The 14,643-nt window shown below is 31.8% G+C and overlaps 1 long non-coding RNA gene across 3 annotated transcripts; it reads right to left on the minus strand.

The window, feature by feature from the left end:
* Window positions 1-679: 679 nt before the first annotated feature.
* On the minus strand, window positions 680-3,374 carry LOC145156843 (uncharacterized). 3 transcript variants are annotated; one of them, XR_013736943.1, is made up of 7 exons: window positions 3,290-3,373; window positions 3,058-3,194; window positions 2,863-2,944; window positions 2,614-2,691; window positions 1,331-1,381; window positions 1,044-1,224; window positions 680-936 (listed from the first exon to the last, which is right to left on the minus strand). It is a non-coding gene; the product is annotated as an uncharacterized LOC145156843 (long non-coding RNA). The 3 variants fall into 3 exon arrangements; XR_013736942.1 differs by lacking the exon at window positions 2,614-2,691 and having other exon boundaries at window positions 3,058-3,184; window positions 3,290-3,374; XR_013736941.1 differs by lacking the exon at window positions 2,614-2,691.
* Between the last annotated feature and the right edge of the window lie 11,269 nt (window positions 3,375-14,643).

The following is a 14,643-nucleotide window of genomic DNA, read 5'->3' on the forward strand; positions in this document are numbered from 1 at the left end:
ACCAGAATTTGGTCATACGTTCGCACAATACTTATGATTCACATTTGATCCTAACCCTTATATATATATATATATATATATATATATATATATATATATATATATATATATATATATATATATATATAAGTTCCGTTGAGATTAAAAAAAAATTGAGATTCAAACCTGTAATAATCATAAATGATTATATAGCGTCATCCATTCATTTCTCCCCCGCCACCATCCCCATCACCACAACCGCCACCACCACCACCACTACCACCACCTCTAACACCACCAGACCCCACCACTGCCACCTCCGTCACTTATACCACCTCCACCTCTGCCACCACCACCTTTTCTGCCACCAACTCTCATAATCATATATGATTACTCAATATGTGAATATATATATATATATATATATATATATATATATATATAATCATTTATGATTAGACTTATACGTATAAACATGTATAATCATATATGATTATATCTCTCTGTCATATAATCATTTTTGATTAGGCATACCTTGCTGTTGCCGGTACGCTGGAGCTTTAGAGCGGCATATGAGAAATATGTGGCTGAGGTTGAATCTCAAGTGAACCGTCCCTTATATATATATATATATATATATATATATATATATATATATATATATATATATATATATATATATGATAGTTTTATACCAATGTTAAATTAAATACCACGTTGCAAAGGTAAAGTGACCTTTTATCTTATTCCGTATATCACTACCAAGTCTATTTCTGTTCATATATTTAAGAAATGTCATTCTATATCTATATCTTTCTATCTATGATCCTTTCACTATTAATGGTGTTATATTACCAATCAAGTAAGCTCCCAAGAACACCCAAAACATGTGAGATGACACATAAATCACTATAAATATCATTTCTCTCATATTCACCGCATGGATTTCACCATAGCCTGTATAAACAAACAAATTGACAATATTAGGGCATTGTACTTTTCATACTTTATCTTATCGTAATAAATGAATGAAGGTACATTGCTATCTATGTCGATAAACTTACCAAACTGTGGCCATAGTAACAATAGCAAAATATTATGAAGTTTTATAGTGTTTCCAAAGATCAATCTCTCTCAAGTTTCAGTAGCTATAATCGCCTAATTCCAAGCTCCCAATTCATGTGTATGCTTCTTCAACAGCTGCTACAGTTGTAGCCAAATAATAGAATATCTATGCAGCCGTATCTGTCGAATACATTTCAACAACAATTAATTTAATAATCCTTGAAAATAGATAATTGACATGAATTCCCTTTTCTAATGTGGAATAGAATTTCAATACTTTGCGTACCCGAACCAATCTAATTATCGAAAGGCACCTCGGTTCTTTTCTTCCCAAAGCCTAATATTAATTCATACAGTTTCATTAATCTCATTTATCATAATATAAAAATAATCATTTATCATTTTGTAAGTAATTAATGTATGAATGCATATGTGCAAATATATCCAACATAAAATGAGATTTGAGGTACCTGAAATGACAAAAAGGTGGATTTAATATATATATATATATATATATATATATATATATATATAATGTTTTATTAGTGAAGTGACCTAAAAGCAATTAAGTTGCGATAAGAAATCATTTTGTATGTTTGGGAGTCTCCGAAGGCTATAAAGAAATATACAACATCTATGAGGAAAGAAATTTCACCGGCTATGTCCAAGAAATAGAGGTTTTTAGGCAAACCCATTAAGAGACCGAATTCCATATTATTTGGAATCAAGATTGCAAATTGTGAGGAATTTGTAATGAAAGAGTACACGTAATGTGAAGGAGGGAGATCGGCACACTTCTGCAATCTTTCTTTCATCTCAATGCAAAAAAAACATATCATAGTCTACAAAAGAAAAAATCTTTTTCATTAATTTAAAATGTTTACTGGTCAAAAAGTGTGTTGCTCTATTTCCATGAACTACAACAACATGCCAACACTTGTACCCATGTCTATATATTATAAGTGGCGTCTTAATATCCATATGAAGACTACCCATCAGTTTTGTTGGAATTGGCAGATGAATCTAAGATACATTCTATCATGAAGACAAATATTAATAACAAAATTCAATTTACTACCGAATTGACAATCTTATAAACTTGACACATCTTTTTGTAAGTTCTGATAGAAAGCTTAATGGTTGGCTCATTGGAGAAAGCCACTCTCCCATAAGAAATAAATTCCCAGATTTTACTCAAAAGATACATACCTCAATCTCCTTTCTCGCTGCCCTCTTATTATATGTCATAACAAAGTAACTAAAATAAAATGCCTAAAATGCCCCTAGATTCTGTTTGTTTGTTGATTTCCCTTTAGAATTTGATTATCTTTAATCTGACTTACTGAACCTATGACCATACAGTCAGATTTAAAAACAACATTGACCTTTCACTTTTGTTTTGCTAAACGATTATATCAAATAAATATTAGATCACCCCTGTAAAAATATTTTTTTTTGCTCAGTGACTTTAACCTTGCATAAAAAAATTAGAGTGTAACTTTTACTTGATCCGTATTGAAATGCAAGAAACTTTCACATTGTAACTTTTCACCAAAAAAAAAAACAAACCTAATCAACAATGGAGTTGTCTGTTAATGGGATTTTTTCCTTGTTAAGCTCACAATATCCTCTCTTGTAGATCAACTCCTACACACTCTTCAAGTTACGTTGGGAACTTGAGAAGAACAGTTTTATTTAACAAAGAGAATAAAAACTCAAAAATAAATAAGTGAAAAGTTAACTCGTTTACTCATAGGTGACATATGGGAAGAACAAATTACAAAAACAAAGAAGATATGACATCTAGTATATGGGCACCTTGTATAAATCTAGCGAGCTATAAGTCCACGACCTCAAGTTTCTGTATCCATCATGGTACAGTGTTGGGATAGTTTCTGACCTGAAAGCATGAACATTCAGAATGATTTATTATAATAAAAAATAATTAATTGATAGTTGAGGAAGATGTGAAAAGTTGGTGATACAGTAAAATATAATATTTTGGATCATTACCTTGTAATTCCCAAACAGTGATATCTAGTGTCTCTCTTCCCGTGTATTGGTTTCATTGAGCCAATTCATCGAACAGTTGATGTGCATTTTGAAAATCAGCAACCACGTGAGACCTGGTGCCACTTACCTATTTCCAACTTACAAACAACATAATTTAAAGCAATTATGATAAAGATTAAAAGAAATATTACGATATGATATGTAATCAGAAGCAAGAATTCAACTCTTTTACCTCATGACAGAAAGAAAGTCAAACCAAATAAGGATGGAAGTGATGGAGTTGGCAGAAAGAGGGGGAGAAAGACAGGGTCGGCCCGACATTTTGAAGGCCTGTACGATTTATATAGTTTGGGCCTTAAATTTCATTACATATATATATATATATATATATATATATATATATATATATATATATATATATATATATATAATTTTTTCAGTCAAGTAGAATATAAAATAAAGCTCATACCTTTTATTCCAACGTTAAACAATTATTTTTTATTGTACAAGACAAATAGAAGTATCACTTCAGATATTTCAATGTAGAAACAATTATCAAGTGATGTCTTTTAAATTCATACTTTCCAATTACAAATAGCATATCAAACTATATAAAAAGTATGAAATAAAGAAATTAAAGGAAATCGAAACCATATAATAAATAACAAATACAAATTTGTGAATGGTATTTCAAAATAAAACAGACATTTAGAACTCAAAAGGTAATTACAGATACTAAATTTTTAAAAACACTTGGTGAACAATTAGCAAGTTATTGAAAAAAGTAGATGTAGATCAGAATACTAGCATCCATTACCAAAAGAAAATACAACACAATATTAGAAACAACATTTAGCTTTTTGCACTGAGATAATTACATCAATAGATATTATAACATAAAACAGAAACTGATAAGAAAAATGAAAGGAATTGAAATAACACAACACAAACATGTTTGCATAGTGTTTAGGCCAACAAAAACCAGAAGGCGGAGAGGGTATGTATGTTGAAAAAATTGATAATGATGATTTATTTGAGGTAGCGACCATTCGCTTCCTGAAAATTTTTATTCCATGTTTGCTTTTGTGATTTTGCTTCCCAACTTCTCACCTCATGCTAGAGCCGGATTGTTACTTTTAGGTTTTGAGAAGTAAGAAGTAACAAAAAATAAGAAAGAAGTATGAAATTAAGCTTTTTTATTTGCTTATGATTTTCGAGATAGAGGTGATTGGGACCAAATTGATTTCTTCTTACTTTGAATAAACAATGAGATCGTTGGTGCCAACGATCGTAAACGATTCACTATCCAATAGCCATCATTACTTTATTCTCCATGCGTAAATTGTAATCAGCGACAAGGAAGTAACCGAATCGTTTTTTTCCCAAAATTTTGGATTTCCCGCGCTACTACTCTCATGTACCGCACGATACTGGAAGCTGATAACACAAAACCTAATTTTATTTGGGCCAAAATTAGAATCAAGGCTAATACTTTAACCAAATTTTTTGGGCCCTATATCTTAGTGGGCCCTGTTCATGGGCACCTTTTGAACACCCCTAGGGCCGGCCCTGGGAGAAGAGATGATGGTATTTACGTGCACAGAAAAACCGGTTCGGGAACCGAACCGTCTCATAAACCGGTAAACCGGTTCACGTTGAACCGATTCAGGAAGAACCGATCCAGTTCGTGAATTGATCCGTCGGTTTGGACAGGTTCGAGATTTTAGATGTCGGGACTGGTTTAGGACTGGTTTAGTAAGAACCGGTTTAAAACTACCATCATCATATCCTCCTCATCGCCACCTTCCCGCGCCATTTTCACAGCCGACATCCATACCCACATACTTACCCACCAGAACACTCACTCCCGTCGACCACCTCCATGTAGAAACAAAACACCATCGCCATCAAACACCACCATCATCACCTACCTTCACCATCTCCACAGGAAAAATGAAACTAAACATTAACCCACCACCACTGCCCCTGTTTGCTTTCATCCGCATAAGACATGGCCTGAACAAAAGCAAAAGTATGGTTGTATTGTCTATAATTTTTTGCAGAAGCTAGGACCATAAGATGGCATTAGAAGTTAGGACTCGGAGCTAGATGGACCTATGCTTTTGTAATGACCAAAAGTCAAAAGGATATGTAGGTAGATGGGTAAAAGCATGAAGTTATGTGTACGATTGTATGATGGGAAAACACGAGGACACTTTTCTACAGGAAGCAACCTTTACTTTTCTTGCTGTCAATTTTGAACTATAATCACAAAAAACAAAACGAAGTTCAATAAACCGGTTTGAAGAACCGGTTTCTTCCTGAACCGGTTTCCGGGGAACCGAACCGGTTTACAAAGTTCGCATATTTTTATTGATGAACCGGTTTGAAACCGAACCGGTTTGACCTTGAACCGGTGTTGACCATATTAACCTGAATCGAACCGGTTTATAAAAAAACCGGTTTGTGCACGCCTAGATGGTAACTGCACCTAAAATCCAAATAAGTGGTGATAGAAGTTAAAAAAGATGATAAAAATACCTAAATGCGAATAGACAAACCCACCTGGAGATGAACGACGACTTCAATAGTGGACGAAGAAGGGAAAACTGAAGGAGTGCTAGACGTATCTTAGGTAAGGATTGGTGTCTCGCCTGAATTCAGAATACGTTTAGTCGACGCTAGGATAAGTTCGGGTAGAGGAAAATCAATGTAACAGGTGGTCTCCGTTTGTCACCGAAATTCAGAATATTGCTTCCTTCGCATGCGATTCCTAAACTTCCCGTTGCACAGAAACCGAGAACTCAAAAACAAAAGCATTGATTGGTGGTGGTCTAACGGACGACAGCTGCAATAGGTGTCTGGTGATGGCTTTCAATGGTCATATAGACTACGGAGAAACGAAGAGCTTTTTTTTTGGGGGGGGGGGGACTTTTAACGAGGAGCAGCGATGGAGTTTAGGGATTATAGATCGACGCATCACCGATCAGGAAATGGCGGTGGTTTTTTTAGGGGAATCTACAGATAATGAGATAAGAGGAAGCGGTGGAGAAAAGATGAACATGAACACGTGGAAACGAAAGAGGAGAAACACATCGGACACTCCACCGACAAAAACAAATATAAGAATTTCCAAAACCCAATACTGAGGGTAGAAAACGAAAATAAAAAAAAATGAGAATGAGTAACATGAAAACCCGAATAAAAGAAGGACAAAATATAAAAACATTTAAAAAGATGGACCAAAAAATGCCAAAAACTCACATGTTTCACTGTTCATAAGGAGGACCTTATATATATATATATATATATATATATATATATATATATATATATATATATATATATAGGGCCGGCCCATGGGCCTGTGCAAGTTGGGCGACCGCACCGGGCCACCAAATGCCAAATGGATCCATTTTATACATGTTATATTGGTTATATAGTAACTGCCCATTATGTTTAAGCCCGGTGGACTAGTTTTTAAAGCCCAATTCTCTAATCCAAAAGACGAGCGGGAGCGGGAGCCGGATTTTGAGTTGGCGTGCGTCCGACTTCCAATGCTTCATAAATCATAACTCCTCAGGAATCGATGTCTATAGAAAATCCAAACGACACAACCAATTCTCTAGAATCCAACAGTTAGCTCTTCCACTATTTCTTCTTCAATAGTTCAAGTTAATCGATTTATTCCTCCTTTTTTTCTGATTTACTGAATTCGTATAATCTACCACCGAAATAACCAAACCAGACTGCTTCGTGACAAATCGAGAGTCATTGAATCGAAATTTATTTTAGAAACGATAGTATGATTATTTCTCCTTTTTCACGATTTCAGAAAGGTGAAACTCGATTCTTTTGTATCCTTCTTATTTTCGCTTTCTTCCTTTTTTTTCTCCTGAAACGGACCCGTTGAATGGGAAATTATTTTATTTAATTTTTGAATCAAACCTTCTAGCAACTATAATCAAGAGCTATAGTCGTTGCGACGCTGCCTCACTTCGATAATTCGATTTCTTTCTCAATCGCCAGAAATTTTGATTCATTCGGAATCGACGATCAGAGACAAAATCAAATTATGATAATCTGATTTTGAATCTGTGTAAGTTCTAGCCTTCTTGAAATCTCTTTTTCTTTTGTGAAATTCGATTTTTTATAAAGTTGTGAAAGTTAGAGAAGAAATCGAATTTTAATCTGTTTAAAGTAGAGACATTCTTGAACTTTATTTGTTTATGGTTTCTGAATGTTAATCTTCCCAATTTCTATTTCTCTTTATTTCAGGAATCAGGATTTTCTGCTATATTGGGCACTTTTTCAACTGCGTTGTTAACAAAACAACCAACAACAAAGTCAGCACTAATATTTTTTTTGTTAATCTAATTGTTAATATGTTATTACCTATTTCTATTTAATATGCATCAAAAAGCCTGTGAATGTAACTTTCTTTATTTTTCCTTTGCTACCTTTATGTATTAAGGTTCATAGTATTCTTGCATTTTTTTTCTATATTAATAGTTGTAGGTTTGTTTGGTTTCCGGGGCTAGTCCTGAAGCTTTTTTCTTTTTCATACGTTCAGAGTCCCTATCCTGTAATTATATTGTTTATTTCTAATTAACCAAAAAAATTCGAGTTGTTGTCCTTCTTTACAAAAAAAGTTATAAGGGCCCATTTTTTCTTATCGCCCCGGGCCTTAAATTGTCTTGGACCGGCCTATATATATATATATATATATATATATATATATATATATATATATATATATATATATATATATATATATATATATATATATGGAAAAGTGAATATACCCTTAAGGGTATATAAGCTTAAGTACTCACTCACAATTTTACATCATTTTGTATCATATATACACATTGTAATTGTCTAATGTTCTTCTAATTCAATTTCTAATTTGATTTAATTCTAAGATTTTTATAAATTTTACATTTATCTTCCTCTTACGTGATTTTTATTTTCAACTATAATATATATAGCCTAGTAGGTGTTTGGCATAAAGATGTGATGTAAAGGAAAGATAATAATAAGATTTCGAAAATCTTGAAAGTAAATCAAGTTATGGGTTGAAGTTTAAGAACATTATAATGAATATATATCAAACAAAACGATGTATTATGGTCGGTTTGGGTACCTAAGGTTATATATCCTTAAGGGTATATTCACTTTTCCTATATATATATATATATATATATATATATATATATATATATATATATATATATATATATAGGAGTAGGATCAAATGAGAACACCTAAAAGGTTGAGAACGCGAGAATAGATCTAGATCATCTAAATATTCAAATCTAAGGCTATTATCAGGCGGACCATTTACGTAAATTCTGAAATTTATTGGTATTAAAGTGTATCTTTGAAATGGTGAAAATGGTATTACAGTAATTATAGCTTTAGAAACATTAAATAATTCCTATAACCTCTCAATCACTCACATATTTCCTTTAATTTTCCATCACTCTCTTCATCTCTCTTTGAAATTTAGGGCACACCGCCATCTTTATCTCAGAACACAATCTGTCACAACCATCATCGTCCCTCCTCCCTCATCTAAATTTCATCAGTAGCATATTTTTGCTCCCCTCTCTTCTTATCTTCTCGTTGCTGCCCTACGTCCTTGCGCCATCGTCATCGTGAAAAAAATAAGCAGGATAAGGGTTAATGGGAGAGACTGCTTCGAGACATTGAAGAAACAATCAAGGAGTTTGTTCAGATTAGCACATTCATCGATGACTGATCTGCATTGTTATTGACAAAGCACGACGGAATGAGGGCTGCCGACTATCTCACCTACGAAGCAAGGCATGTTCAGACCGGCCCGGCGAGACGAGGCAAATAGCCCCCCCCCAGCCTCTACTCTGTTGCAACAACGCAACAAATCGACAACACACTTGGTATATTCTCGGTTAATAAAACACTTTCCCATCTTCAAATTCCCATTCTTTATGTATTATTTCTTCTATTCATCTTCAATTTAGAGTCTAATCAGTTGAGTTGATTAGTTTCTTGATTCGATGAAATGGGTCTTTACTCTTTACATCATTCTAAATTGGTTTGAAATAATGGATTGGTTTGAAATAATGGATTGGTTTAAGAATGTATCTCTAAATATCTGATGTATAATTGGGGATGTCTAATTCCTTCTTTTTTAACAGGGGAAGAAGATACGATTGTGCACGTAAGGTGCTCGATGAAATGCTCGAATCAATGGATGCAGTTTTCAAGGCTTTTGAGAAGAGGTCTAAGCCATGGAAGACATATATCAATCTGGTTGATGTCCATTCTGGTGATTTTTTAGCTGTTTCAAAGATTCGTGGAAGATAAGATGGCTTTGAAACATTGGAGAAGTAGGTCACAGGCTTATTTGCTGGTCATACAACAATTTGTTTGAAGGATGAATTCGGTAATCTTTGGGTTAGGGAATCAGGACACGATAATTAAAAGGTATTGTGTCTCTGCTCTTCATATATCTATGGTAGAGATATCAATTTATCATTTTGAATGTTGAATCTTGTAGGGTGAGGAAATTAGTGTGACGATTCCTTGGGATGAATGGTGGATGACTTTTAGGAAACATTCAAGATTATTTAGAAGACTCTCAAGTGAACGTCAAAATTGATAAATCAAATTTTATAAATAGGTTGTTTGAGTTTAATCATCAATGAATAGAACTATATGATAATTGCATGTGTTTTAATGATTGATGTTTTGAACAGGTTTAATGTAAGAGCTTGATATTTTGAATAAGGCTAACTGTAACTAAGAAAATCGACAACATGATCAAGGGCGACCCTCTTTGAATTCATTTATGATTAGTGGTATATTTATCAATGAATATAACGGCTGGAAATGTAGCAATTTAGATGTCTTTTGTATTTTGTTAAAATATATTCATATATGGTTAAAAATGTATGGCTAAAGTTGTATTCGTGTATGATTATGATTAGAGGGTCATTCTTTTGTAATAAATTAATTTGTTTAGAGTTGTATTCATTTATGATTATGATTAGTGGTTTATTTTTTTCGAATGAAATGATGAATTCTTAAACATTCTTTGTTTTCAATTCATTAAAAAAAAAACGAGTCTAGTCATGACATCTTCACTTATGAATATGACACTACTTGATAAATATTCGGATAAAATGATTAATGTGTCATTATTTTTGATGTGGTTGGTAAAAAAATAACTTAAAGCAAAAAAAATAACGTTTTATTTTTTAAAATTATGGCAAAAACGTTTTTTAAAATCATTTTATTGATTTTGTTAATTAAAAATAGATTATATAAATTCCTAATATTTGGGTAAAAAAATCTATTAATCATATTAAATCCCATGATTTTAGGAATTAATTAATTACCCATAAATTATCCATAATTAATTATATTGTAAAATTCCTTTTATGCCCTTATATGATGATTGGTTCACAATTGTTCTCGCGTTCTCAACCTTTTAGGTGTTCTCATTTGATCATTTCCCTATATATATATATATATATATATATATATATATATATCCACTATTATAATAAAACAGAACCCAATAGCCACGTGTCTTCTCCTGAAGCCTCTCCCAGCTAATTTTCCCGCCTAAAATGTCTAAGTGGTTTTCCCTAAATGCCCTTCTACCGTATTAGAAATATAATTCACGCCCCTAAATCTCGCTTCCTTCTACCGTATTAATTAAAAATAGATTATATAAATTCCTAATATTTGGGTAAAAAAATCTATTAATCATATTAAATCCCATGATTTTAGGAATTAATTAATTACCCATAAATTATCCATAATTAATTATATTGTAAAATTCCTTTTATGCCCTTATATGATGATTGGTTCACAATTGTTCTCGCGTTCTCAACCTTTTAGGTGTTCTCATTTGATCATTTCCCTATATATATATATATATATATATATATATATATATATATATATATATATATATATATCCACTATTATAATAAAACAGAACCCAATAGCCACGTGTCTTCTCCTGAAGCCTCTCCCAGCTAATTTTCCCGCCTAAAATGTCTAAGTGGTTTTCCCTAAATGCCCTTCTACCGTATTAGAAATATAATTCACGCCCCTAAATCTCGCTTCCTTCCACAAATCTTTGATATTATCAAGAATCCTTTAAATCTTGGTCTGCCGATCAACCCTATAAATCAGGAACCTATGAGCAATATTATTCTGTTTTTAGCTTAGATAACTGCAAGAAATCAGGAAATCTTATCTAAATTTTAATTGGATCTACAAATGGTTCGTAGTATCTAAACTGAGGCTCATATGTTACGCTTCCAATTTCCATCACTTCTCCTTCCAATCATTAGTAACTCACCAAATCCACTTTCTGCAGTGCAGTTAACAGCTTACCGCTTATGCATGGGATACCCCGTTCTACAACATCCTTCAATAGTGACTCCAGTTCATCATGTACTCCTACTGTTCTCTTGGGGTTAAAAGAGCCTTTTAGCTGTGATGTTTTTCTTTGTGGATATACACAATATGACAAATTATGATTGCAACCATGCTTTCCATATGTAGTATATAATTTTCAAGTTCAAAATCCTATCTTTGAGTTTAATGGTTCAAGGGAGGAAGATGATGATCAGGGGCATCTTAGTCATTTCAAGCAACCACAGGGTAGTATTGGTAATGAAAAAAGGGTACGACTCAGTTAGACATGGAAAGTTTAGAGCCACAAGTGTTGGAAGAAGATGTTACTCAATGGAATATTAATAGTATGTGATAGGAAACTCAAATTTAAGAGTGCAATTTGTTCCTAATAGCATCGAAAGATATTCTCATTGTTCCATTCCTCCAAGTCCGTCCATCATTGGCTTAAATACTTTGGTTTCTATTTTTGTAAATGAAATTGCAAATGGGTTTGGCATAACAAATTCTCTTAACTGTCTTGGACAATTCTATCGTGTGTATTGAAAATTTTTCCATCACCTCTACTGCATATTGATTCACCTCTATAAGAGTTAGTTAAATATTCATTATAATTGATTTACATCTAATAGGTTGATCCCCTTCAAAACACTAAATTTACTTATTTGTAATTACAACTTTATTTATTGTTCATAGGAACCTAATAATTATGAGTCTGATTTTTCATAATTAAGTTAATTTTACTTCATCTAAAAAATGATTTTAATGTACCCAAACAAATATTTGTTTATGTGACCAAGAATACCCCAAACGGCCGTTTCTTGAAAGATGCATTTGGGTTTGTTCTAAGCAGAGGTAGAAGTTGTGATGGAAGCTATCGTTTTAAATTATTCTAATTTTTTTTTCTGTTGTGCATTTTACAAATTTTACTGCAATTCAAAAAACATGTTTCTTTTATTTTTTGTTTGGAAGTTTTTAATGTCATTGTTAAATGGTTAGGTGTTTTTTCATCTTTCAGCATACAAAAAATCTAGCACGTAAAGATTAATACAATGTTTTGTTTTTTTTTTTTGAGAAAAAATAGTTGTACATTTTTAATTTATTTCATGTGCATTTTAAATAAATGACCAAAAAAGTTGTAAAAAATATTGTTTTTATTGTGTTTCTATTCAAAATTTAGAAAAACAAATAATAATAATAATAATAATAATAATAATAATAATAATATATACTTTAGATAAAGAATTGTTTTGCCAATTCTTTTTATCTAGAGTTTGAAGAAAAAATAAAATAATCAATTATTCCATTAACATGGTCGTTACTTTATACACAAATGAAAGAAAAAATGAGGTTTTCGTGAAGCACCTCTTATCTACATCATGACTACTTTAAGTATTTCTATTGACTATGAATCATTTCAAATTCAAGTATTAGTTGTTTGGACAAATTTCAAATTCAAGTAAAAAAAAACCTGCCATGCTAATTAAATTGATACGTTATATTTAGTTAATAACAATAAGAACAAGAAATAAAGTAGATTTTGTCGAGTACATTATATAAATATATGATGGTTAAATTTGTTTTCAGGCTTCCAGTTAACCAATAAATATAATAAACAATAAAAACTAGTAACTTGGGAAAATACAATCACTATTTTATACATGTCATAACTACTATAAACTTACAAAATATTTTTATATTTATATTTTAGGTGTAATATTATACTTCTTTATTTTGGTCATTTATGTGATTAATATTATTCTTAATTCCTAAATGTATTTCAATATATGTTCCGATAAAACTAAGGATCACCTTTGGCACTTCTAATTTACCTATATATACATCATGTGATTATGTTCAGTTAATTGTTTTTAAGTTGTTGCATTCCACAAATAGAATAAGACTAAAGACAGACTCACAAACTTAAACACCACCCGGAGACACACAAAGCTAATCCAGTTTATTTTATTTGTTGACATACATATGCTTTGGGTAAGTTAAGGAACGTATGTTGTTAGTTAAATTGTGTTGATGGAAGTGGTATCTATATTAGACATTTAATTCATGTCTTTTAGTAAAAGAAGTGGAATTCTTTCAAATGAAAATTGTGATTTTAATATGACAGTGTAGATAGTCATGTCACAATTATACTTGGTAATTTTTTATAAGTTATTGTAAAAAAGTGGAATTCTTCGTAATTAAAATTTATGTTTTTTAAATTTTCCATGTTGTCTTACTTTGTCAACTGTGGATTCCACGGGTTATAACCTATTATATATATATATATATATATATATATATATATATATATATATATATATATATATATATATATATATATATAGAGAGAGAGAGAGAGAGAGAGAGGATCATATGTAAACAAACAAGTATTGTGTTACTGTATAACTAATTCTCAGTCAATCATTTCAAAGAAATAGATAAGAGCATTATGGTAAATGTATATACAATTCAATTAATTAACTTTAATAATAACCCTATAATTATGGTAATGACCATAATTTTGGACACCCACCTTCATCACATCCCTCCTCACCGGCCGTGTTAATCACCATCACCCTACAAAACATCATTACCATTATTCATATTCGATCAACGCACACTAACTCTTTGGTTAAATGTGTGGATATCCCATCAATCTCTTTTGTTAAGATTATATGTGTTGTGTCAATTGGTTGTATTTCGGAATTTTGTGTGTGTATTCCGATTCCGAAATGGGCATGTCCATCTTCGGTCTATAAATAGTGCACTGTTCCCTTTATTTTGTATCGTTCTTTCTGTAATCGTTTCTGCACTCATAGAATAGTTCCTTGTTGCAAACTCTTCTTTGTGCTTATTAATACAGATTGAGCTTATTTCATTTGATATCATTCTTGTTCATTAAATCACTTTCATACTTCATACTGAATATAGAATTTATCGGTCTTATCATCTTTCCATTGCATTCTCTATCTCTTTGGTGAAATTAGGGTTCAACATCGACACACCCATCTAGGTTCGTTCATATAATCATCTTTTATAATCAAACATTCACATAAAGGAAGCCAAGGAAAATTAAAGGTAGTCGTTCTTTAGAAGGCAATAAGTAATCGCATTCAAATCCAAACCGTGGGAGTCATGGAAAAATATTTTAACAGATAATACTTTTGT

The sequence above is a fragment of the Lactuca virosa genome, chromosome 2 (genome assembly GCF_052849685.1).
Source record: "Lactuca virosa cultivar CGN04683 chromosome 2, Lactuca_virosa_CGN04683_v6, whole genome shotgun sequence".
Lineage (NCBI taxonomy): Eukaryota > Viridiplantae > Streptophyta > Magnoliopsida > Asterales > Asteraceae > Lactuca > Lactuca virosa.